The sequence below is a fragment of the Leptonotus elevatus genome, chromosome 18 (genome assembly GCF_054856555.1).
Source record: "Leptonotus elevatus isolate MCC_2025b chromosome 18, RoL_Lele_1.0, whole genome shotgun sequence".
NCBI classification, from domain to species: Eukaryota; Metazoa; Chordata; class Actinopteri; order Syngnathiformes; family Syngnathidae; genus Leptonotus; species Leptonotus elevatus.
Genome location: NC_141256.1, coordinates 5606463 through 5634062, shown reverse-complemented (window position 1 = coordinate 5634062; position 27600 = coordinate 5606463). Strand labels below are relative to the sequence as shown.

Genomic DNA, 27600 nt, shown 5'->3' with positions numbered 1-27600 from the left:
GTTTGAATATGTTTTATAATATGAGTTAAAATGGGTATTTGCTGAAAATGGCAAAATGCTCTGAGCCTGCAAACCCAAACAAAGCCCTAAAGTAGCCCCACATTTCAGAAAATTACTATTACAGCAGAAAGCAACATTGTGTATCACTGACGATCTTGTAATATGGGTTTAGAAGAGGGAAGACAGAGCAAATCATACAGCGAGCTGTTAATGCCGTTAGTTATAGTCATGTCGTGGAAATGTCGTATTATTGCCTTCCCTGAGCATAGCAGCTGTGAGTCGCATATGTGAGGCATTAAGGGCATGGGCTCAAAAACCTTCAATAATACAAAATGCATGTGATTTTAACATAACCGTAAAGAAATGGCAAAACCAATATACCACTTTATTTTAGAAAATAGAAATGAAGGTTGCAGATGGTTTTGGGCCACAGTGGCAATTCTCTCGCTATAAACACTGAATACGTTCTGTCTGAATCCAGTCTGGTCTTTAATAACCGAGCACAGATTCAATGTCGCACCACTGCTTTCCACCTCATCTAATATTCGGACTGAGGTTGTATGACATTCCTCAGGGCATGTGGCTGACATTTGGAAGTAGACTCCTATAGATAGAGTAATAATGTCAGAAGGGCTGTGGGAGTAGTTTTGCCTGTAAAACTGAGTGTTACAACAGATGGGCATTATCTAATGTGGTGAATGATTTAATCTGCAGAGACAAAAAAGGCAGAGACGGAAATAACCTCAGACTTTATTGATTTTTCTTCCCACCTTTATTGCAAAATACTATGCATACGTTAATAACAAAAGCCATCAGCAAAATGTCATCAAGCATAATAATGTTTCAATAGCAACCGAGTCAAATCTGTAAAATTATTTTAAATTATGTTGCTATCTGACTGTTAAGGAATTTTTGGGTGATTATTACACAATCTACTATAAAACCACCATGTGTACAATATATATCCATTACGACACAACACCAAGGAAAAAATAGAGCCTATTTTGGTAGATTGGCGTACAAAACGGACGCAACTTCTTTTTCCCCAAGTCTAGTCTAGCATGTTTCTGAATTTGCTAGACGCAGCTGTTGCGCCCCCCGGCGCATCTCGCAATTTGGGGACAGAAAGTATACTAGATTTTAGACTTGGGGGAAAAAAACAGGTCTAACTAGTGGCGCAGGAGATGGAACACGATTTTGGTGGATTCAATCATAAATATGACAACAACAACATGGGATAATCCCTCTGAATCATTGTAGAACTCAATTTGTTGAATGAATCATAATCATTATCATTTAATAGCACCGCCCTAACCGACTATGGGGGCGGGGTTCCACACACAGACATCCCCACAGAAGTTGTGGGTACAATTAAAGCGGTCTCCACTTGCTCATGTCACATGTGTGACCAACTACATCACCCGCAAGGGGAGATGGGTCCCAGTGAGTCTAGTTTCTGTTTCTGCTATGTCCATCTAGCATGTAATCCGACCACCCTCATTTTAATGCAAATGAGTGATACCGCTACGATTGGCCGGGAAAAGGCTGTGTTCCATCCCCCGCCCCATTACGCCTAATTCTACCTGTGCAAAGTCTGCAATAAATACCAAAATAAAGAAAAATCCACCCAAGCGCACAGCAAGACAGTGAAAACAGGGCCCATTATGTTTGGATAAATGTGGGTCCTTCTAATTTTACAAAGAATAATGGAAAGACATATTATTACATTATGTTTCTATGGGATTAAATCACCATTGTGTACAGTCATTTAAACAGTTTACATCATGTAGCTTAATGCCCACACGTGTTTACACTATGTGTGCGTATTAAAGCAGAGCGCCCCAATCACCGGGCCAGCCAGAGAGTATTCAATATTTTGTTGCAGAAAAAGCTGAAAACAATTAAGTTTCAATCACACAAAGCACATTAGCCAACTATTTTAGTTTGAAAAATACTTGTGTGTCTTTCTAGCACACCGCTTGTCTCACCCCAGTAAGCCCAAAACTAAACAGACATCTAAAAATGACCAAAAAGAAACTTTGCTCGGGAGCTTTTTAAAAAAGAGGCTCAGTGCTCAGTGACTTCCAACAAAATCAAACTTAATCATTGCTGGAAAAGATTCACATCTTCCGAATATGCTGCTCTGTTTAAAGTGGTGCCTGGCTTCGGGTGTCATGTTGGTCTCCTATCATCTCCAGATGGGACCGTTGTGCAAGGCTCTCACTGATTCTGCATGAAAGTGAGTTGTAGTATAGTAAACTCACTGGATGCATCATTGCTGTTTATTACAAACAGCTGTCACTCAACATTACAATTTAAGCAGCGATATGGTCTACGTTTTCACAGCAATTGCTGTATGTTTCTTCTTCATCATTTTTGTTTCCCACGCTTTGAACCCTATACCAATCAGCAGCTCGTGCCTAAACTGTTTCCATATGTACTGCCTGATGCTCTGGGCGCACCGTATACCCAGTTGTAGAGCCTCGAGTGTGCTGAGGCGTGGTCAGAGTTAAGCAGAACACGCTGAGAGCGTATTTCCCAACACTTCATTGGATGACAAGCGACGAAAAAATCTTTTACCACAGCGACGATGAGAGAGACTGAGAACGTGTGTATTGATCAATGACTTTTCAAGGAGGCTACTGCATTCCACTTTGTTTGTAAAATAGTGTTACGGGTGTTTAATTCAAGTAAATGTTTTGTTTTACAATAATATGTTCTATTCGCCCTGACGAGTCTTAAATGGTATTCTGATTGATATTGTGTTTGTGTAATATGAATTGAGCAGCAAAATCCACCATTTTTTTGCAATTTCAGGGGGTGGCCATTTTGCCGCTTTCTGTTGACTGAACGTGACATCACAGTCGCTCAGGGCTCAGGTAACGACCGATCACGGCTCAGTTTACGAACGTCCAAACCCAGATAACAGGTGAGCCATGATAGTCATTACTTGAGATTACTCAGGCAATGGGTTATCATTTTCAATCGACAGCAAGTGACAAAAACTGGCAGATTTTTATGCATGATTCATATTCCACAAACACAATTCAAATCAGAATGCCGAATGCATGGAACATATTAGTGTTTTTCAAAAATGCTTAATTTTATTTGATTTTTAGGTGTGGCTCAGTGGTAGAGAGGTTGTGGGTTCGATCCCATGCCATTGTGACTACGTCAAATTGTCCTTGAGCAAGATACTGAACCCTAACCTGGATATAGCCTGTTTGATATTGTGATTCACTCGAGAGTTCTCCGCAATATCAATCAGGGACTGCTCCACAGTGATTTGCTTGGGAGAGGCAGGACATTCTGCACAGTACTTTGAGCTGATTGGACGATGCGGCATCTTGTACACGTTTGTTTTGACCAATCATAGCCACGGATGAAAATGTCATCTTCGTTCTTGTCGCAGGGGGGAAGAAAGCACGGACATCTTTACCAGCTAAAAATGCACGAAGCGCCTTTCGCTGTTCAACATTCAACAAGGAAACAGTGAATAATTCTGCAAGAACAGAATTAATTGCAGCGTCCATTCGTCCGTGTTAGGTTTGTTTGTTTCCCCCCCGGGACCGTCCTTCGTCTGTAGCTACAGGCATACAGTATACCAAAATAGAACCCCAAAAGTTTATGTATGATATTATGTATGACAGAACAAACACAAAGGGTCTTTTTTGCTATCATTAAAGTTGTTTTTATAAACCTAAGATGTAGTTTCAGTTACTTCTCTTTTAAAAAAATAATAGTTTTTATTATATTTAGTCAACAAAATATGTTTTTTCAATCATAGTTTTCATTATTTCGTTAGTTTTTGTTAATGATAATAACTTTGACACACACATTTATACATACACACGTGCATGTGCTCACTCAGACTGGTCTGTGGAATTTGTCTGGTGTGTTAATAATCAGGGACAACTTGCGTTAAAGGACAGATAGATGTTAACATTTGGCATGTCAATATACTAGAAAAACGTTACATTATGCATGAATGTCAATAGACAGATGTTGACTATGCGTATGTAAAAAGATGGCATTTGTCCGACCTTGACTTTGTTTTGCAAGTTATGCCAAGTTTTGTCATTCAGTCTGTGTGTATTCCAATCAACATTTTTCTGTCAAAGCTTGTTTAGTAAGCAAAATGAATCAATCCTCCATTTTAAACTATTTTACTTTGAATGCATTTCCCAACATGTCAACATTTGATTGAGTGCTGCAGCAACATTTTTCTCAACACAACAAAACTGTCTGCATCTCAAGTTTGTCAAATACTTGTTGTTCTACTATTGAAAGCTGTAGTGGTCAAGGCAAGATTTATTGACAAACACATTGCATTGCTAGAGCTGTAGGAAATAAGCTAAATAATGTGTCACCGTTTTGTTATGTCAGTCTGTGGTAACCAGCAAAAAGGCCACTATTAAGGTCATTAGGAAGACACAGACTAACTCATTATTTAGTATAAAATCAGTATACTTAAGCTCTTAGTATAAATATGACAACTACAGTCTTTTGCAACGCATTCAACATTCAAAGAGATACTTTACAATGGATTTAAAGCCTACACACCCTGCAAAGAGACAAAAATAAATCATTAAGAAACTCGCTCCACCATAATGTATAACCAAATTGGAAAAGTCTCTTTGAGAGGGGAAGTAAAAATAAACATCTAACATCTAACATATAAGGTGTGCACAAGTGTGCACACCTTATACCTGGGGATAAAGCTGTGTTCAGAATTAACTTGTCACCAAACTTATAGTAATTAGGAGTCAACAAAATAACCTTCCAACATTTAAAGTGCCTCTGATTAACGACAAAGAAAGTTGATTGCTCTACTCAGCTTTTCCTGACATTTTCCTTTTATTTCTTGCAGAAGCCTGAAGGTTTTGTGGTAAGTCTGGCTGGCATTTGGAAATGTTTATAATTCCCTCCACCTTTTCAAAATTGTGAAGCATACAGTACGTATTTCACCGACATTTCACTTTTTACAATGTATATTAAGGCTGCTCGATTATGGATAAAATAATAATGACGATTATTTTGGCAATAATTGATATCACGATTATTCAAAAGATTATTTTTTAAGCATTTAAAAATATTAAGACCAATTGAAAACAATTATTAAACACTATAATTATGTAAGTTCATTTTGGACCAAACAGAATTTATAATAATATGTATTTATTCATTTATTTAATTTATTTATTTATTCAGGCAAAAACTTGAAGTTGGAGTGCAGCATGTGCACTGTGCAGTAGGACAATCTTTTTTCTTTTTTTTGTTGGGGTATATAACAAGAAAATGTTTAAAAGTAAAAACCAAATAATTATATATACAGCTGATTTTGTAATTGTGGAGTGTAATAATTTAAATTGTAATTGAATTTGATTAATTGCACAGCCCTAATGTACATTTATTAAAATTACATCATACCACCAAAACACTAATGCAAGGATGAAAACTAACCATAATAATTGTTCCCAAATGTATTTATTAGTTTTAATTTACACTATTATTACTTACTTAACATATTATATTTTAGGGACGTTTTTCTTTTTTTTTAAGCATCGTACATTTTTTCCCATTATTTTTTTTTAAGTTAAGACAGTCAAACATTGCTTTTTTACTTTTTTTTTTTTTTTTTACTTTTTTAACATGAAGTATGAAATTATATATGTATGTTGACCTAAATTCCAACATGATGTGAACAATGACCCAAGTAGTACTGCACGATTCCTGATTACTATATACATATCTCCCAATATGGTCTTTTTCTTTCAATTACTGTACATAAAATAATGGTATTTTTTCCCCCTGAGCTTGTCTCCATTTATTTAAAAATACATTTTATGTAGAAAAATATTCAAAGGTTTAATGATAAAAGGATAATAAACACAAAAATCCAGTTGAAATATGCCTTTCAAAATTTCTGGTAGTGCTCCCAGTTTTCAAGGAATATCCACTGTTGTTGCATACATTGTAATGTGGTGAATTGTAGAACGGTGGGCACTTCCGTCAATCGTCAATTCCCGTCAATGACGATGCCCACCTTTCGGCGAGTGCACAATGACGTAAAAAAATACACGGACTGAGCACTGACTGAAGCAGGTTTACGCCCGTCGACCGGGGTGAGTACGGTTCATTCCGTGTCTTTTTGCGAGGCTTCGCGTCATAAATAATTTGACAAAAATCATTCGCCAAAAATGCGGAAGCACTCGCCGAAAGGTGGGCATCGTCATTGACGGGAATTGAAGATTGACGGAAATGCCCACCTCTGGAAATGTACACGTTTTTTACAGCCATGCTCGTCTAGCAGTTCGGTAAAAGAGTATTTGTGGGTAATGCCACATATACATACATAACATATATTTTATCTCATATTAGGCATTTTCATATTGCATTAAGATATAATTGTATTAGAAATAAGCAAAATTTCCTCTGTGGTACTTTTTCAACGTATGTGTAACAGCCCGTAGGAAATACAGAGAAATCTGAAACCTTCGTACCTCTGACGTCAGCAGCCTCAAATAGGAAATATTTATGAAATATTTGTGCTGTTTTTCTTGGGAATTAAAAGTAAGATGTGGAAAACTCATGCTCTGTTGAATTGATGGATTTTTTAAATGTATTTATTTTTTACCGCTATGTTTTCTACAGCAATGTAACAATATGGAAGCCCTGCAGATCAGTAGGAGTGTGCACGGTAGATGACTTTGTGTCCCCCGTCCTTGCATGTCTGTGTGGGTGTTCTCGTGAATATACTGTGGTGAGTGTGTGTCTCTGATAACGTGTAACAGATAAATATGCGCATATGTTGCTGTCAGCGTTGGTTGATGGATTGGGTGAAAATATCATTTATTGACATGTCTACTTGTTTTAGACGCCATCAGTCACATGCTATCCACTTTTGCAGCTATAGACGTTTACAAGCCGCACACACAGACGTACGTACACACAGACGCCTGTTCAATGCTTTTATACATTTGCTCCCAATGGATGTGACCTTCATCCATTCACTCACTGCCTTTTAACCTAAATGAATACATGTACAGTACATCTTTCAAACGGACAATTCCCTATCAGTCTGGAGAGAACAGTGCCCTGGCAGATACAAAATGTTGTGATTGGAATACTGGAGAAGGTTATTGGTCTTACGTGTGACCTTTCCATTAAAGCAAATGACTCAGTTTAAAAATTTTTTAACTTGAGTGAATAGATTCAATACTAAATTACTAGTGTGCAGCCATTCAACCCCACTAATACAATTCCAAACTGTAGCGCTCTTGCTTTGACATAAAGAATATTAATACAATAATAATAATAATTATATAATTTAAATACTTACCCAATCCGACTTAATTATTTAGACCAATCAACATGCTGGCTGAATGAATGTCCACCAGAGCAATGTTCATTTCTCTACCATCTTCAAAGACGTTTCAGACAGTTTGGCAGCACATCCAACCGGCCTCGTAACCGCAGACCTCGTGTAACCACACCAGGCCAAGACCTCCACATCCAGCATGTTCACCTTCAAAACCGTCTTAGACCAGCCACACAGACAGCTACAGCAACAATCAGTTTGCAAAACCAAAGAATGTCTGCACAAACTGATAGAAACCGTCTCAGGGAAGCTCATCTGCAAGCTCAACGTCCTCATCAGGGTCTTGACAGCACTTTGTCGGCATAACCAACTTGATGGGCGAATGGTCACGTTCAATGGCGTCTGGCACATTGGAGAGGTGTTCTCTTCAAGGATGCCCACAACCTGATCAACTCTATGTGAAGGCAAATAGTGGTCACACTAGATACGGATTGTTTTTTGTTTTTGACTCCCCAGACCACCCCAATAAAGCAAAACCACACATTTCAGAGTGGCCTTTTAGTGTGGCCAGCCTAAGGCACACCTGTGAAATAATAATTCTCCCTAATCAGCCTATTCATATGCCACACGTGTGGTGGAATAGATTATCTCGACAAAAGAGAAATGCTTATTGACACAGATTTGTGAACAATATTTGAGGGATAATGGTATTTTGTTTACGTACAAAAAGTTTTCGTTTTTTGAGTCCAACAAACTAAACAAGTGTTGCGTTTCTATTTTTGTTCTGTGTATATACTTGCAAATGTACAACATTGATACAGTATATACAGTAATGTTTGATTGACAAGGTCAGAGAAGAATTTATTCAACATAAAAAGAGGAGTGAGTCAATTCCAGTGTTTTTCTTGGCTCAGTGTAGCTTTTGGTTTAATACCCCACAACTTACCCCAAAGCCATCTTAAAACCCAGCATTAACCTTGACAGGTAACCTTTTTTTTTTTTTAGCACAATAAAGCTCAAATAAAAACTAGAGTAAAGTAAAATGTAGGGTTGTTCCTCCTAAATAGAAATAGCCTCCACTCTTCTGTAAAGACTTTACACATAATTTTGGTGTGAGTCTTAGAGGAAAGGGTGAAGTCTGAGGTTCGTAATGTTGGTCAAGAGGGCCTGGTTCACAATGTCTGTTGTAGTCACGGGTCTAAAACCAAAATTATCCAACCATACCTTTATGGCCCTTCAGTTTTGAAGAACATTCTAAATGCCATTAATCTCTTAAGTGTGATTTTTATTCTCACTTTTTTGCCGAGAAACAACTCCCACACAATACTTCCGATTTACACGGTTCAAATTTCAACTTGCTTAAAAAATTCACGCCTTCCGGGGTATTTATCATCTGATTCCACATTACTTACAGTATTCGCACAATTTAACGTTAAATATAAAAATGTCCCCATTCACTTTCAATGGGACTGACATTGAACTTTTTGTAAGTCCTACTTTCAACACCCACTTTCATACATACAACTGACCATCATTACCAGCTCTCTGATACTACTCAGTGGTGCACTCGGATAAGTGCATTGTCCATTAACCAGGAGGTCGTGGGTTTGAATCCCACCTGTGACTGTACATTGCAAATATATCCATGGCAATTATGCTAAGATAAATACATGTATACCAACCGACTAGCATAGTTCCACTTTTTCCATTAGATATTGTTAGTTCCACTTTTACATTTAAATGAATGGAGGGTATTTTCAGATAACACCTTTCCATATAAATTTAAACTTGCTTGAAAAATTCACGCTTCCCGGGTTAAGTGTTCTTTTTATTTATTTATCTTTTAACTACAATTAATACTTCGTGATTTTCACATAATGTATCTTTCAAATTACTTCATAAGCATTCATCTTAGCATTCTGCTATTAGCATTCAGTTTTCAGCATTCCTACGCAATTTCTGAAGAAATTGCACTTAGTCTAGTTGACACTAGCTTTATGACTAGTTTCGTTAAGCATACACCTTTATGGTACCTAAACATATACCAAACCATACACAATTGAAAGATTTCTAAATTTCTACAAACCTTCTAGTTGTGGGGACTACTGGGTCTAGTCAAAACCATGATTGATTCATTAACTCCTTCAGACACATTCCTCAATAATTTCTGTCCTTGTGACAGTCGGCGCAAGATTAACAGTGAGTATTCAGTCACCTTTTCACTCGTGGCTTTGCTCTTATTTTCTTTGGCTCCCTACAGTCCCTCTATCTCTGCCGCCTCGAAGCACACACACTCTCTAAACAGCCAAGAAATGTTTCACAGCCACAAAGCTACCAACACTTCCAGCAAAACAGCAGGACGGTTGCCTTGCAAGCTTGCTCATTTTGTCAGGGATATCAGGTGAATCATTTATCACACAACTTTGGCAGTGCCGCAGATAAAAATATGGACCGCACTTTTATAACAACCCTCGCCCCTCCCTTATTCTAAAAACCTTGTCTTGGTGATCTGCAAATCATGTGATTGTGAAGCATGCCACAGCAACATGATGGAATATTTTTTTCGCTGCTAGTGCTGTTCCTTGCTCCAGGAGGAGAAAAATCGAGCAAAATGAGGAAAGAAGGCAATGACTGTGGAGGAAAGAGGAGAGAGCTGTCATGTTTTAAAGCTGCAGTAGGTGTCCCGTTTCAGCCTGCAGCTCTTGTCCTCGCCACGGTGTCCTCATTAAGGCTAATATGAGGCTAGTGGCAGGGGGCTGTCTGGGGATCTCAAGGGAGTAATGATGTGGGGCCTGTGGCCAAGGGCCCCAGGGGGGTGGTTTGTTGGGGGTGATCCCTTGCTACTTATGTAGAAGCCACAGAGGTCAAACACACACATAGCTTTTCCAATGCTTGCCCTTGGGAGGACAAATGGAGACGGAGAGGAGCTAATATTAGGGAGTCACTCCTCACCCCATGCATCTCCAAGTCTACCCCCAGCCCACTCTGCCCCAAAACAACTACTTGCATCTCTCCCTCTCACCTCAAAGACACAATCATTTCTCCCTCCGCTGCATGCATCAGTTTTTCCTTCCTAAGGTCCAGTCTCGGTTCAGCGCAGATATAATCCTTTAACGCCTTTAAATGATCCAGAGGCTGAGTGCTCCTCCTGGATGCCAATGGGACCTGCTGGGCTCACACCTGCTCAAGCAGGTTAAGATAAATGCCAGCGGCCACTCGGGCATCTGGCCCCGCATTAATATTTAACAGTCCGACTCTCATCTCCTCCACGCTGAAGGTGTGAAGGTGCCAAACCCGTAAGACATATCACAGCTTAATATGGATTTGTGCAAACGGGGAAGGAAATGGAAGAGCGGTGATAGCATATTGAGATTCGGACTGCATTTTGAATTTGTGGCTGTCAAGACGTACCGAGGTGAATTTCATTTAAGGAGAAAAGAGCCAAAGAGCAAACTTGCGTAACATTGTGGAAAAAAATAAAACATTTTGGAGATACATTTTTTTGTTTGGACAGTGATAATAAGTGCCAAGGTACAGTGGGCCTTTTTTATTATTAGTATTTTGTTTATTATTTTTATTTTTTAGGTACAGTGGGACTTCTAAGACAAACACCACTGAGGCTGTATTTAGAAATCAACAAACATCAATAAATAGTGAGAAGTACAATATACACTGTTTAGAGTAAAATGACTCATATACAACAGTTAAGGATGTTAAAAAGTGGAAAATCTGTAACACAAATTACCTTTGCAATATATTGACATTAGTCATTGGACAGTGTTCAATTGTTTTTACATTTAACATTTTTACACTTGCATGGAACAATTAAGGATGTACATGTGACTTTCAAATGAATTGCCTTTACAATTAACAGGTGGTTCATTGTGGAAACTAACTACTTCTATTTATTTTACATTCTATGCAAAAACCTAAAATCCAAACAAACCAGAGGTCGATTTACGTTCTGCAATTGATCACTTTAAACTTAAAGTCCCCATGATCTAGGACATTGATAGAAACATATTCATTTGAAATTGAACTAAAATATATCATGTTTATTATAATCTCAAATAGTCGTTCATTTTAGTGTGAGGAAAAGAATATAGTCCTTTTCCCCCTCTCTCTCTCTCGCATCACTTTTCTGTGGGACAAAGCAAGATGTCTGTGGTTGGGAGTAGGATGTACAGGGTGGGGGAAGTTGCATGAAGCAGATGATAATTGCCTGTTCATGTGTTTATATTTAAACAAGATTAAGGAGAAAGTGGCAGACCCTTCTTAGAAAGCAGGCTTTTTCTTGCATTACGCATTTGAACTGTATTAGATAGATAGATAGATAGATAGATAGATAGATAGATAGATAGATAGATAGATAGATAGATAGATAGATAGATAGATAGATAGATAGATAGATAGATAGATAGATAGATAGATAGATAGATAGATAGATAGAGATTTAGCTTGCTAGCTACAGTAGCTAGCTAGCAAGAGACATATATAGATAGATCCATTATTCATGCAAGAAATTCAGTTTTGGCTTTTTGAGAAGCTCTTCAACTCTTATTTTATTAGCTTGCTGATGATACAAGATGACTGGTTTGTCATGATGTGCCGAGCTTCATCTCCATGTTTGTTGTGTGGAGTGCGTGGCTGTCAGTCTCCGAAAAAGAACAAAAAGATGCCAAGCATATACCAGGATAAAATGGGCTATGTTAAGAATACAGTCTGACAGTTTCAACTTACTTGAGGTCAGTTTGTCTCTGTGAATCACCACGTTGCCTGATGCTGCTAATTGCCAGGAGAGGCGTTTTAACCTCCCTAACATGGTTAAATGGTTCATATCTTCAATTCAGAAAATCTCTGACAACCATCTGTAACAAGGATCAGGTGCCATTGACCTGAAAAATTACCCTTGGTTGAGAATGCAAGTCAACCAGTTAAACATACGCACATTTGACTGAAACTGCAGATTGCCATTAGGAGAATGTGAAAAGACACCAGTTTTGTTTATAGCAAAAAAATGGTGAACTGGAGGAAAACACTCTCTTTCTACAGTTAAGCATGGCTGAGGATTCATTATGTTGATGGACTCTTGCCTTTTCGCTTTGTCGAGGCCTTCACAGAGGACTAAAATAGGATTTTAGATATTTGTTTTACCTACTGTAAGATCCACAGCAGGTATGGATAGAAAATAATTAGTATGTACATGCAATCAATAACCTTATTCTCAACACAAGGATGAGGCAATATTCAAGTTTTGAAAGGCCATGTAAATGTGCAAAAACCCGAAAATGCTCTTATTTGAATTTTTTAAAACCCACATAAGACCCATGGGTTAAACCTTTTCTAACTTGAATATTTGGTCATATAAACACGATCGGGTAACTCATTTGAACGGAACATTGGTTTGTGTTCTATGGTTTGTCTATCCACAAATAAATTTTTTTTAGTCCTGGAATTACTTGTATGGGTGGGTATCGGGAGAGATTTGTCTAAAAATGATTCACACAAATACATTTGTAATTTTCACGTGTTTTTGAGATTCACAAATATATCTGTGATTTTGATGTGTTTTTTTAGATCCACACACATTTTTGTGATTTTCACGTGTTTTCCAGATCCACAAATATATTCGTAATTTTCACGGGTTTTTCAGATGCACAAACATTTTTGCGATTTTCATGTTTTTCCAGATCCCCCTAAATATATCCGCAATTTTCCCGTCTTTTTTTATTCCATGACTTATGCTTGCAAGTTGTCTAATGTGCGTTTGTGAATCGTCGCGCACGCGCATTTATTTTTTAGACAAACATCACGCTCTTTTGAGATATTCACACACTCAAGTCCTCAGACATCACGTGTCTAAGGCCCGTTCCTTACAGCAGTGTTGCTCTCTCCATTGAACAGGAAAGCCGTTCATCATTTCAAATTGGAAATTGAAAAACTGAAAATGAGCTGTTATCTGATCCTCTATTATGTGTTCATTTTACACAAGTCGGGAAACAAAATGTGACTTTAATTTGTTTCCCTTGAGCTTGTTTTGCCTTCATTCATAAGACATTCTTCTTCTACTGTTTCTTCTTTTACTCCGCTAAAGCAGCAGTGGCCAAAGAGATAACAGTAGAAGAAGAGTGTTTTCAAAATCCTCCATCTAATATTGAAACCTCTTATTCTCACGAATCCCGTAGGAAAAATCCTTGGAAAATGATGAAGCAGCAATAATAAATCAATCTCACATTTAAAATCTTTTACAAATGGAAAATAAAGTATGGGGAAAACTAGCTATACAAAGTGTTATTATACTGCCATTAGCTTTCAAAGTGTGTACAGATAAACCACAGCACAGGCAGTTGTCCTTGCTTTAAGTAGAGCATCAACATATGATGAACAAGTGCCTTTATAAAAGCCCAAGGCTTTCTAGTTCTTGCTTGAAAATACCACATTAAATAGTTTTTTAAATATTAGTTGAATCATATAAACAGACAATGTTGGCACATTTCTGTTTTTTTCCCCAGAAGTTATTAGTTTATATACAGTATATGCATTTTAATAGCACGCCAATAGTGATGGCCAGACCTGCACAAGTAGACTTATTGTAAATCTTATTTTGTATGAATGACAGTGATTGTAATCAAATGACTGAAAATGCCATCTCACCCAAAGTCGGCTGTTTAATTTAAAGTGGATCCTTTGTGGGTTTGGATGATGAGATGTTCAGAGGGAGTCTGGACTGATTGACTTATATTGTTGTTTTCCTCGTGAGACTGCTATGTTCATAAACAAAGCAATGAGGCAGTCGTGTTGTCAGCAGGCTAAAAGTAGATGCAGCCGACTAACTGTGAGTCCGATTAGACACCATCTTACCTCACTACGGGGATCCGAGCATAACAACCCAGTGACACATCATCGGGTCAACCTGCCCTCTCATAACTTCCCCGCTTGGTTTCAAACAGTTTGTTTGCTTTATTGTGACCTTGAATTTAAAAAGGGTTCAACAAAAAGCCTTTAAACTTAATTTAAAAAAAGACATCAGCACACGTTGCTGATGTTTTGTCATATTCAAGATCGAGTTAAAAGCGTCTTTCATCTCTTTCAAGTAACAGCTTCCGTTTGTTCCTCTTAAGCTAATCGCACGTACCTCAAGGGTACTCTTTAGTGCCACTGTCTTCCTCTTCTGCCTTTTACTGTTCGGTCTGTGGCCTGTGATGCAACAGCAATATCAGATCATCCCATGGTAATGGCTAAGCGCCTTGGAGACAGCTCAGATTGAGATCACTTTGAATTATTTATACTCATTCTCCACAAAGGGCCAGACAGGGCACAGCTCCCTCTTGTCAACACAACCTAGTGTCCAAATTGTCACCGAGCCAGTGTCAACAGTTGGAGTCAAACTGGGCTCTCCCACACACATGCACGGATTCAGTGTGAATGCATAACCTTCAATAGCAAATTAAGGACAACACAAATGCAATTACAATGAACCTGATATGTGTCCCTATACTCGGTCACAAGGATGTCAAACAGAAGACTGTTGTATGGATTGTTGGAGAATGGCAGTGTGGCCAGGTCATGTGCCACGACAGAGGAGGTCAACACTTTTTCAGTATGATAGGACAAACAGATGGCTGTTGACATCTTAACCTCATCAGGAAATGCATCCTAATGTTAAAACCTTGTGTCATCTTTCCAGGCTCCACAAATACACGTTGTTGATCCATTGAAGGCCATGGATGGATGAATGGATGGAAACTATTGCTTCAGGAGGCACAAGGATTCCGCTCAATACCAGCTGTATATAGTATAAAAACTAAGGCCCGGTCAATTAATCGGCTGCCGATTATAATTGGTCAATTATTGCCCTTCAAACATCGGCCAAAACAATCAGCCACATTTTAATTTTATTTTTTTTGCACACACTCACACAAACACGTACACATACATACATGGTCTCCCAGGCGGGGAAGCCAACCCTCGCCATCCTGCATTGTAGGCAAGTGACGGTACCACTCCACCACCTGGAGACCACAATCAGCCAATTGACCGATTGTTTTCCCCTTAAAACAGAATAGAAGAAAACCGAAGTAACCATCGCTGTCAAACAACCCTGAATGCACCATTTTGCTTGCGTAGCATTAGCAACAAGCAAGTGTGTAGCGCATGTTATCCTGTTGGTTGGTTAATACTTAGAATGAAAATGAGTAATAAAAATGTAAGTAATGACATTTACAACGTAATTTGTACTTGAGAAAAACAATAATGTTCAACTGTTCAAAGTGCAGGGATGAATGAGGATGACACTGATGACACTTTTGAGTAGTTGAGTTTTAGTAGTTGAATAAATACTAAGTTTTGAAATCACCAAATTGTTTTCTTAATTGTAAACTCGGTGGAGTTTGCATGTTCTCCCCGTGCTTGCGTGGGTTTTCTCCGGGTACTCCGGTTTCCTCCCGCATTCCAAAGACATGCATTGCAGGTTAATTGAACACTCCAAAATGTCCATAGGTGAGATTGTGAGTGTGGATGGTTGTTCGTCTCTGTGTGCCCTGTTGGATTGGCTGGCAACCAGTTCAGGGTGTACCCCGCTTACTGCCCGAAGCCGGCTGGGATAGGCTCCAGCATCCCCCTTGTGAGGACAAGCGGTTTAGAAAATGGAGGGATATATATTTCAATTCAGCTAGTGTTGAATACTATCTAGCTAAGAAGAAAAAAGTTACAAACAGAAAACTGTTATTTCGTTCACGTTAAACAACACATTTTTTCTTCTTTACAGGCTACATTACATTACATTCCTGGTCTGGCCCCCACCACTGGCCTGCACACACTCACACTCTACTATTCCTTATTCCTAGTGGCCATAGCGAACTACACTTTGTTCATTTATATTTTTTCCCTCTTGTCACGTGCCGGTGGCCCTGGCCGGCCATATTGGACCACCTGACCAGCCAGCCAAGCGGGGAAAAATCCCTGGCTCCCTGTGCGCAAGCCCGCCCCTGAACTGTGTCTTTCAGCAAATAATTTTTACAATGTTTAGATAAATATGTACTTGTATGTGATAACGTAATTTTTCTATGAGGATACAATAGGCTGCTTCTCATCACTGCAATGTTTTCTCCGCAGTACAATCCCATCCAACTCCAGGCTTTGGCACGTCATGTTGCCAGTATGCAGATGTCATGACTCGCTGTCCTCCCCATATGAGTCTTTTTATTGTCTCGAGGAAAGCCCGCTGTGTCTATATCATGTATGACAGCATGTTTTCCCATTGCGGCACCTTCGTCAGCAACTATGGAGGGCAGCGCGAATCGAGTCTGCCTGCTACTGCTGACTCTCCCTCTTGGGACAACGTCAATGTCTTCACCTGCCAGGCAATATGCTATACACTCAGCAGTCCTTCAATCATCCACCCTAGTGCACCAGATGGTACCCACTGTGATGTGGCTCAGAGATTACCTGGAAAACTACCAGGGGGGGGAAATTAAATGTGTGTGTGTTTTTTTTAATCTACTTGAGTTCTTGGAGGCGTGGCCTTTAACAGTTGTGAAAGAAGCCTTACTGAGCAAATGCTCATTGTATTACTGTGGGTGGTAATGAATTAGAACGCTGTGTTTTCTCCCGTAGGTTAATTGTGCTGATTAGAGTGAACAAGGGCGACCATTTTTTGGTAGTGCACAAGAGCTTGCAACACTTTTATTGTCGCTATATTTTCCAGAACATTAATTCAGTGGATTTTTTTCTTCTTTTTTACAGTATAACATAAAAGCAGAGCAGTATTGCGCTTGGTTAAAAGTCATTTACTAATGGGAGCTCATAAATAACGTGAATGCCTTGACCAACTTGAGTTTGGGTTGAGGGTACATTTACATAGCTTGGTGGCAGGAAATTGTTTTCCCCACAAAGACATTTTGATTCTTTGATGTCTACAGCTGCTTCTGTTTTTAAAATATGAGTTTTGGGGGCTTACATTTCATCGTCATCCAGCAATAATAACTCATGGGCTGTTTGATTTAGTGCTCCTATTACTTTTGGAGACCTGTGAAGCACATTTTACATTTATTTCAGGAGGAAAAACACAAGGCCACATTCAGAACTATATAGGAGCATGTAGACCTGTGCACTAGCACTAATAAGGTCCAAAATTATAATTAAAGGATTCCCACATATGTTATTGAAATTTTTATTCTCTACTTTTTTTTGCCGTGTAACAGCTCCCACATAATACTTCCAATTTACACCATTCAAATTTCAACTTGCTTCAAAAATTCACGCCTCCCTTTCAGCATCAGATGACACTTTTCAAAAATAAATATGCAATTAGCCATGACAAGTCAAGTCAAGTTAGGTAGTGCTTAGAGCAATTGCCTGCCACCACGGAGAACCTGGGATCAAACCCCACTTTGACCACATATTAGTACATTCGATGGTTCGATACCAACTGACTATCATATCAGGAAATTAATTATAATTTCACTGAAATGATAAAATGCATGTTAGCTTTCAACATCAGATGACAGTTTTCGAAAATAAATACGCTATTAGCCATGATTTCAAACAAGTCATGTTAGCTCAATGGTTAGAGCAATTTTCTTCCACCTGGGTTCAAGCCCCGCTTTGGACCACATTTTAGTACTTCAGTAACTTATCTTTAAATTTATTTCATAAGCACATGCATTCAAATGTTAGCATTTATTTAATAGCGTTCAGCTTTCCAGCATTCCCACGCAATTTCTGCAGAAATTGCACTTTGTCTAGTTTCAAAGCCTTTTATATAGATCTTGTAATAATGATAATATAATAATATAATAATAACTCGTGCATTAGGAATTGCTGCCATCTCTTGTATTTATTAATTGTCATTGGACAAACAGAGACCACCGACATCACTTTTCAAATCTGGCGTAGTTGCTCTGCCACCATGGTGTATATAAGCCCAACGGTCCACCAGGCAACGCTCCCGTTTTCAAATATTAGTGAGAGGTAGAGAGATATTCTGGTGGGGATTGCACTTTAAAGGGAATTAAGTAAACCCTTTTAATTGGCCATGATTGGAGTCGGCTTTGACCACGCCCAATAAATACAATTAATCTCTTAGTGGTGTAGAGGCACGAGCAAATTAGCGGTGGCATGGGGCGGTCTCCGAGTGTCCTCTTCAAGACGCATGTAGGGATTCTAGTTCTAATCAGCGGCACCACCCTTCCTTCCTCCCTCATCTAACCCGCCTCCACGTGGAGCTATGCCACCTACACTAGTCACAATAATAAAGGCCATTAGGACACAAATGGAAAATTACTCATTAAGGATTGGCAAAAATGAAAAAGGGCCTGGCTAAAATGACATCATATTGTGTGCATAAAGTAAAATAAAATATGCTGAGCTTTTCCTGTATTTTTCTTCTGGACTTTGCCATGGATTCCGAATGAACTTTTCCATTGACAAAACACTGTAAAAGTCAAATGCACAAAGCGCAGAGTAACAAGCTAGTTTACCCTTCAATATACGCAAAACTGTTATTTTTAAGACAAATGAGACACATTGTATTTGCATAAAATGTTAACTTCTGATGATAAATTAAAAAGGAAACTGATGATGATCGTACTAAATAAAGGAAAACAAAAACATTTATTATTTATGATTTAAAAACTACATTTTCAACTCACATGACAATTAATAATTCTAAAAACTTTTTTTGTGCAAGGACCTGAAATAAACTAAACTAATAGGAAGTCAAAAAGCTTTTCAGAATTGGATTTGAGTTTCTGGAAGAAAGGCTTTCCATCCATTTTCTATACCCAGTATTGGTCCCCACAGACTCCAGTCACACACATTAGAACCTGTGAAAAACACACACAAGCAGAAGAACATTCCACACAGAGATGATCAAAAAGAGATGCAAACTCAGATCTCCTGACTGTGAAGCAGACGTGCTAACCACTTGCTAATTAATCCACCACCGTGCTGCCTTCATTAGAATATTCCATTCATTAACATATACTTTTACAAGTTACAGAAAATCAATATTAGGGGACTTTAATTATTTATATCGAATGCCTCAAAACCCTCCATCCATTTCTCTAAAATAAGAGAAAAGCAGTTTCCCCCTCAGCCCTTGTTCTTTTATATCCTATTATATTGTCCTAGACAGACAGGAGATAAGACATTATCTTTCCCGCAGCCATTAAACGACAATGTAAACCTTGTCACCATCATTGTCAATCATTTAGTGTTTGTAGCCAAGATGGTATCCGTCAGCGCATCAGGGATCAAACAATTTCCGCTCAGCAAGACATTTCCCTGTAAACAGCGGGCGCCACGCCTGCATAGGTCGTGTTGTGTTTGGCATCAATGAGACTTTCAAAGTTGTGATCACTGCTCAGGTATTTCCCCTGAGAGGTAATTAAACCCAACCCGTATGTATTAGTAAGACGATGCAGGACCATTGAGAAGCACCTAAGCCTTAAGAATGCTATAAATAGCTTGTTTTGAATGGACACAAAATATTGTGTAATATTATGACTCTCATGTCTTGAATTTAACTTTATTGACATTGAACACTCTTGCAGCAGTCAAATGCATTTAATCTTTTTCAATTACTCGGCCTGTATACCACTGACACCGTATATTATTATATGTTTGGGACAGCTTGAACACTTTTTTCCTGCTTCACACTCAGCAGCACCACAATGAACAGTCATATTGCGCAAATTGCTAAGAAAGAACAGCTTTGTCTGCGGTTGCAATAATTCAAGCTTCAATCTGAGATGACCACAAGAGCGCATTGCATTACTTCAAAACGGATACACAAAACAAAGCAAGTATGATAACGGCAACACACTCCGAACGATTTACAGTATCTTTGTTGTCTTTAATTTATTGTTATTTCATTTGAAATACAATAGGTTACCGCATTAGAAGCAAGCAACATGTGTTAATGTTTCTCCGGTATTTAGTTGTTACAATAAATGGGGAACATCTCATTTCATGTTTGTAGAGGCCAAACAACTTGGAATTTACTTCTTTTTTTTTTTTTATGTAGTGGTAAAAATCTGATGCATAAGTAGAATTACCGTATTCTTCGGACCACAAAGCGCAGTGAAATTCCTTATATTTTATCAAAACTTGACTATGTAACAATGGATATCGGCTTTTTGTTTGTCGTCTTTTATTCAAATTATTTTCTATTATGTTAACATTCTCATCCACATCTAAATGCAGGCATCTATGTTTGCGGTGCTAAAACAACTTCCTGCTTCTGTGGCTAAGAATCATGGGAAATGTAGGCCTATTAGTCTAACTGTCAACACAGATGGCATTCAGAATCAGCCAAAGTAATAACACAACCACTGGTCACCAGAATGACTTGTGATGTTATTTATTAATTTTTTGGGCTGGCGGAGAATCCCCTCCTAGCATGTGGCCTAGCATAATAGTGCTAAATCTGTCAAATAAATATATGGTACAATTAGAATAAACTATTTAACACAATGATTCACAAAAATAAAGTGCCTTATGTATGAAAATATTTTAAAATAGACTTGTTCATTAATATTACGCCTAATAATACGGTGCCCAATTGTCTGAAAAATACAGTCCTTAACTTTTTTTTTCCAAGCAAAAACAGTCATCACTCACACAACACTAGTATTTTGTGTTATTGTTCCTTTTCTTTGACATTTTTGGATCTGTATATATTGTTAGAAGTGCACCATTCAGAAGGCATGGTTAGAGTCTTAGGTGCTTTCCTAAATTTCGTCTCAGCATCCATAAAAATCCCACTAGCGAGAGTATTAAATATTTTATTTTACATTGGATTTAATCATTTTTTAAAATCTGAACTGTGGTTTATAATGTGTATAGCCATATTGTTTTATCATTTCAGTGTTTTTATTATTATTGTATGTAACGTAGCACTTCTTGACTATTGCTTTATGAAAAAAAAATACTATTCAAAAGTTGAATGGTGACAGTTTTGTCTGTGAAGAAGAATTTATTCTTCCATCGCAGTACTTATGTAAATAAAAACAAAAAATACAAAAACACATATCAAGGGTAACACCCCCCCCCCCCCCCAAAAAAAACAAAAAAACAAAAACTAGTGGACTAGATCGTGTTTGACTTTGGACTGTCCACTGCATGCTACACTTGGGGACAAAGAAAACCTTCTTGTCCTATGTGGAGAAATAGCTTGAAGGGAAACAGATGGGGAGGGTGTGTTCATAGGAAAATGAGATGGCTTGAGCAAAGAGGAAATCAAAGTATTTTTGATCAGCATCCAGGACACACTTAGCAGATCTATGTTTTTTGGGGTTCTGTGCAAGCATGATTCCAGAAAAATAGCCCTGGTAATGTGCAAACAAGATTATTATTATTTTCCACCAGAGTCAAACCATTTACTGGTTCAGTTTTATTGTTGTTGTTTTTTTAAACTGTCTTTTAAACTATAAAATGTCTCCTTATTTTATTGTTTCATGACAGCTGGTATGGAACCGTGTCAGGTTACGGCTGCTAAAAATGCCATATTTCCTCATGATGCTGCTCCTTAATGTGGCCGCGTAGTGATGGAAACACTGATCCCTCCCTGCTGTCCTGCGCTATGCAGGGCTGAGCAAACCAAGCAAAGCCAGCACATATGTGTGGAAACTAAGCTTATGTTCCCATTATATGCCACATAAATCTGGGGACCATGGAAAGACTGGAAAGGACCCTGGTTGAAGTAAACGCACCTGCAAATGACTAAACTGCTTCTCACCGCTCTGTTTATTCTCTAGCGTTTGAAGGTCGTGTCTTTAGAGTAACATGAGAACAAGCGATAGTCATATATCACGCCTCCCTCATAGATAATGTACACACTGAACAGGCTGTCCGTGTAACCTTGTAAAGGAGCGATAGAATTTGTAGGTGCAGGGTAAGCCACATGTATAAGCAGAAACTTAGCGCCAGGTATTACAGTCTATTCGCCACAATCCCAACAATATTAATATGAATATAATAATTAATCACAGTGTATTTGTGTTGCAGTTTATTTGATTTTCATTGAAATCTGACTGAAAAGAAGGCCCGGTCATTCCTGTAATGTTACTAAACGACTTATCCCTGAATAAGTGGAGAGTGGAGTCCTATCTGCTAATCTATTCATTAAAGCATTCTTGCAGTTTCAGCATTGGCTTTTCTTGGGTTGCTCATCCTAGCCAAAATAGTAACACACAGAAGTGATATTGGTCTATAATTTGAAAAAGTATGGATATCTCCACTCTTGTGTATTGGAATAACCTTGGCTAGTTTCATTGCATTGGGAAAGATACCTGTTAGGAATGACTGATTGCAAATATATGTAAGTGTTTTAGCTATATATTCTATAATATATTTTACTAGTACCATATCAATATCACAACAATCACTGGATTTTTTACGATTAAACTTGCGAACCAAATCTACCAATTCGTTCTCATTGACTTTGGTTAAGAAAATGATGTGAGGATTTCTCTTGATAATATCTATGTCTACTGCATCTCTTGGTAGAGGACCAACAATCTGCTATGCCAAGTCATATCCAACATTTACAAAATATTCATGGAATTCATTTGCAGTTTCTCTAGATATGAATGGAATTGCCATGTTATTTTTGATAAAATGGTTAGGGTACTGTGGTTTTCCCATCCGCTTTTTAATAACCTAATTAATCACTTTCCAAGTGGAATTTGATTTTCTGGAGGGTAAGCTGTGGAGGAAAAAAAGGGTGTGTTTAAAAAAAAAGATTGCATTATTTAAATCAGAATGCCAATTTTAGTTTTAATAAGCATCAAACGCTAACTCAACAGATGTTCTATTTTCAAATTGTTCGCCAGTGCTATATATTGGAGAGATACATATAGGCTGCCACTCTTAACAGTTGAGGTAATAAAACGCCACCAAAATCACAGTTCATTATTTTATTAGAAACTATTATCTGTTTAGTTATGAAATGTTATTAATGCATTATCTGCAATTTACAGTAATTAACCTTATTTACTCAAATAGCGGTTTCTACGCTAACGTGACAGTATCTTAGGGGCAGGTGCTGAAGTCAAAAAAGGTGCACTGCTACACACATTTTTGGTTATGCGGATTCTCCCATCAACTGAAATGTACGCACTCTGGGTGGAGCGACCATGCGATGCCAGTCAGCTTCTACCAGAGACTTACACCATCTTTTCTCATGCGCCTGGCTGTAATAAGGTCTAGCACCTTGCTGAGAGGTGAAAGTCTGCACGTTTTGAGGAATTTCACAGCTGCTGACAGCAGGTGATGACTCTGAACTAGGTCCTCGTCCAACTTCATTGACCTCACAAATGTTGTTTTTTTTCTGAATTGCCTCCAACAGCCAAAAGGATTCCATTTAAGAATCAAGAAAAAAGCCACAGTCATAAATTACAAAGGCGATAAGACACGCATGTCTGTGACACGGTTTTGGCGCTCTTGGGCAAGTCAGATCCTTAAAACAAAGAAATGAGCTTTCAGTGAGACCAAGCAAAGCATATAGCAGCCATTCATTCTGCTTGCCCCCAATGGTGGTTTGTCTGCCACTGCCTGTGTCCGTCTCATATCTCATGTCCTCAGACACCTCAATGATAAAACACTCTTGTCCTCGCTGTCTGGTGTTGCACGACTTTGTGAGGAGAAGAAGGATGGATGGATGGATTGGGTGTTTTGGGTATTCTGTTCAGCCGGCTACATCACACTTTAAGTGGCATTTCAGCAAGATACTTGATCAGCCAAATATCATTATGAGCTTTCCCCCTCATCCATAATTCACCTGCATGGGAGTCAGCTAAGAATAGCCAGCTCACTGTGCCACAGAACGAGACAAAGTGACAGAAGGAAGAGCGATGGTAAGACTTGTACAAACCCAGTGTAGTGTGGTGTATTTGGAACATATAGCAGCCTGTCATTATTCCTAATTACCCCACAAAGGCAGTGGGTAGGTCATGTTTTCCGTTTTAAATAGACGAGAGCGTGCCAAGTCGCAGCCAACTCTACCCTCTTTCCCGTTTCATTGTTTCATTTTCCAGCCTTATCGTTCAGGAAACGAAGAGTTTGTCAGAAACAGATGAGCCAACCTCATTTTTTTCCAATCTTGGTCTTATGGCATTGTTCTGTCCTTTCCCCCACGTCGCTCAGCCCAACCGAAGTCTTGTAGATCTGGTTAGACAAACGTCACGTAAACGTCCATCTGCAGGATGTTTGGTACTCTCTGAAGTGTACAGAGGGACTGTTTATCTACACAAATGTGTATTGTATCAAAAGGCCATGACACACTAAGACTGGAAGGATGAGACAGGGAAACACAGTTTAGTCCCTCTGGGCCATTCCTTTGTCTACACAGATGGCCCCTTTTCCGGGGTAACAATATGGACTTATTTTGCCATTTGAGAGGTTAGCTTCACCATGATTTGCGCTCCATTTTAAGACTGAAAATTGTTTCAGCCTCCACATATATTTTGTTGCTCAACCAATTGACCTGAATATCAGCGATTCTTGTTGTTAGTGAGACAGTGCTTCTTGGTGAGTCACTTATTGTAGACTAAAAGTCATCATCCAACAATGTCAGAATCAGCACAGAGAGTCACCCAGTGTTGTTTTCACATTCCAGCAACAGAGCAGTAAGTGTCAGATTGTTCACTATGCTAATAAGATGGTCGCAGTACAGGAAACTCTTCTCCTGATAGAATAGAGATAAGAACAAAAAAAACTCTGAAGGTTTTTGGAGACAAATGAGGTCAAAGAGTCAGAGCTTAATACATGCATACCAAGGACATAATACAACAGCAATGCAATTTGGTGTGGGCCAAATGCCCAGTCGCACTTATCTAGCAGTTACAGGCTTGATTTGTCTCCTTAGCCCTCACTCTGAGGCCACCATGCATTAAAGAGGCCCTCTTACATACCTCACCAGCTTGGAGGACGGTGATGCCATTATAAGATGTGACTGCATGATAATGAAATGGCGTAATGTGATGTCAGAGCGGTTGACACAACACAAAAGGCTAAGGCTGGTGAAATTCCTAATCAGCTCAAAATGTCAAGGGCCTCACCTTAGTCTGAATCACAGCCCACAGGCAGATTAGTCCTCGAAGTTCGCATGAGCCTTTAAGGATGTATTTTCTCTTTGGCCCAAAGTGTCTCCGACCTACTCTCTTTAGTGTCTGCACGCTCTCCTTGACATTCGTATCTGAGCGTGCTAAGGTAACGAATGAGACATACTGTATCATAAGTGAGACAGTAGCTAACAAACAGTTATTTTTATTTCACAGAATATTCAGTCAATAGTGAGTTTTCTTTTTGTAGGCTAAAGCCTGGGTCCTGGCCTAGAGTCGAAACCAGAGTGCCGTAGCAAAATGACCAAAAAAACAATCCAGAAAATTATTTATCATCTTTGTTTATCTATCTATGCCATAGATGTATCGGGACAGGCAGGATAATTAAATGCTCTTCCATTAGATGGCAGGTACAATGAACCTCTATTTGTTAGTGATGGCAAAATGAAGCTTCATGAAGCATTTGCGATAGTTTTGGACTCCTCTAGATGGTGCTCTTGGTTTAAAGATAAAGGCAAGTGCAATGAAAATGGATTACATTTGCGTTGCATCTTTGAATCATGAGTGCCATCTTGAGGAGTCAAAAAGTATCGCAAGTGCTTCATGAAGCTTCATTTTGCCATCACTACTATTTGTACCTGTTGATATGTGCTTTGTGTTCAATTCAACAGGCCCAGATTTCACATTAAGTACATTTGTACATTACTACAAAAAAAGATTGAGAGCCATTGGTGTAGATAAAGTGTTATATAAGTGCACTCAGTTGACCTTTTACCATATATAAAATATCATAGCTCAATAGCTCTTCTGCATTATTGTTTTTTGTCCGGGAAAGAAATTTCCCTCATTCGTCGCTTTCATCAACAGCAACGATTTTGGGATAAGGTAGTCTTATGACGTGTTAAAACAAGATCTTTGAGGCAATTTGACTTATGTAATAACCAGTTTGTGCTCGTTACTATTTTTTTTAGTAAAAGTTACAGTTACTAGTTACTTCATTTTAAAAGTAACTCAATTATTTAAGGGATTGCTTAAAAAAAAAAAAGAACATACACCGTTCCTTTATGCTAAACTACAGTAAAGTAATGAGCGTATTTCCATGTCGAAAATCTTGTGCTTGCTTTGACTCTTCATGACTCCCGAATCCGATACCCGCCCACAATGCATCTTCTTCATTAGTACGGCAGCTACAATCCATTGTAAACAGGAAGTAGTATAGTACACAGCAGCCATACATTCATTATTTGATTCTGAACCGCTTATCCTCACGAGTGTCGCACAATTAAATTCTTGAAATAAATAATTTATCAAGTAACTGACTAACGCACCATATTGTAACTGTAATTGAGTTACTGTATTTAAAAAAAAGTAATGCGTTAGAGTATTAGTTATTGTAAGAAGTAACTAAGTTACAGTAACACATTACTAGTAACTTGTTACTGCCCAACACTAGTAATAACTAGAAAATTAAGCAGGTAGAAGACTGACACTTTGGCTGCACTTGTGCATGGTCTGTTTATTTCATTTCAGTCAGTCCACATAACATCGACACGACCAACAACCGTCTAACATCATTGTCACAAGGAAATGTGTATTGAAAAAAACGTGTTTTTGCACAACGAAAACTAACAACATAAAAATCTCAATAAGGTTGTTTGTTTTATTTCTGCAGTCTATAATATTGTAAGCCGTGAATTGTGGTTTGAGTGATTGGCCGAACGAGCATGTTTCCTAAGAACCTATAGGTGACTTCCTCTAATTGCTAAAGCTATGCAGGCTAACTAATTCCCATCTTTCAGTCTGTGAAACACTGATCTGAAATAAATGACAACTGTCATCTTGCAAAAGCCTTTGCCTCTGTTGTTATTGCATTTTCTCTCTCTCTCTCTCTCTCTCTCTCTCTCTCTCTCTCTCTCTCTCTCTCTCTCTCTCTCTCAGCACCATGTGTTTTTGCTTACAGCGCTATATTCCTTTCTCTCACCCTGATTGGCTGCCAGAACATCATATCTCTCTGCAACTGCTGGCATTTTTGCAGTATCCCATGAAGCCATGGCGCATGGCCTGTGATGAAGTCTCGCATGCCGGTCCATAGGTATGTCTATTTGTCTGTCTAAGGAAGCTAGATTGTTAACAGATGGTAATGTAATAAGATGACATCTTGACCCCATAGAGTAGCTGCCAAGCAACGTAGTCTTCACACTGGATGATATGTTA

General features: G+C 38.6%; 1 long non-coding RNA gene across 1 annotated transcript in view; it reads right to left on the bottom strand.

The window, feature by feature from the left end:
* The window catches only part of LOC147158374 (uncharacterized), a 62573-nt gene extending 37122 nt beyond the window's left edge, over window positions 1-25451 (bottom strand). The window contains exon 1 of the long non-coding RNA XR_015091012.1: window positions 25384-25451. This is a non-coding gene — a long non-coding RNA (uncharacterized LOC147158374). The remainder of the gene's footprint in view (window positions 1-25383) is intronic.
* Window positions 25452-27600: the final 2149 nt, after the last annotated feature.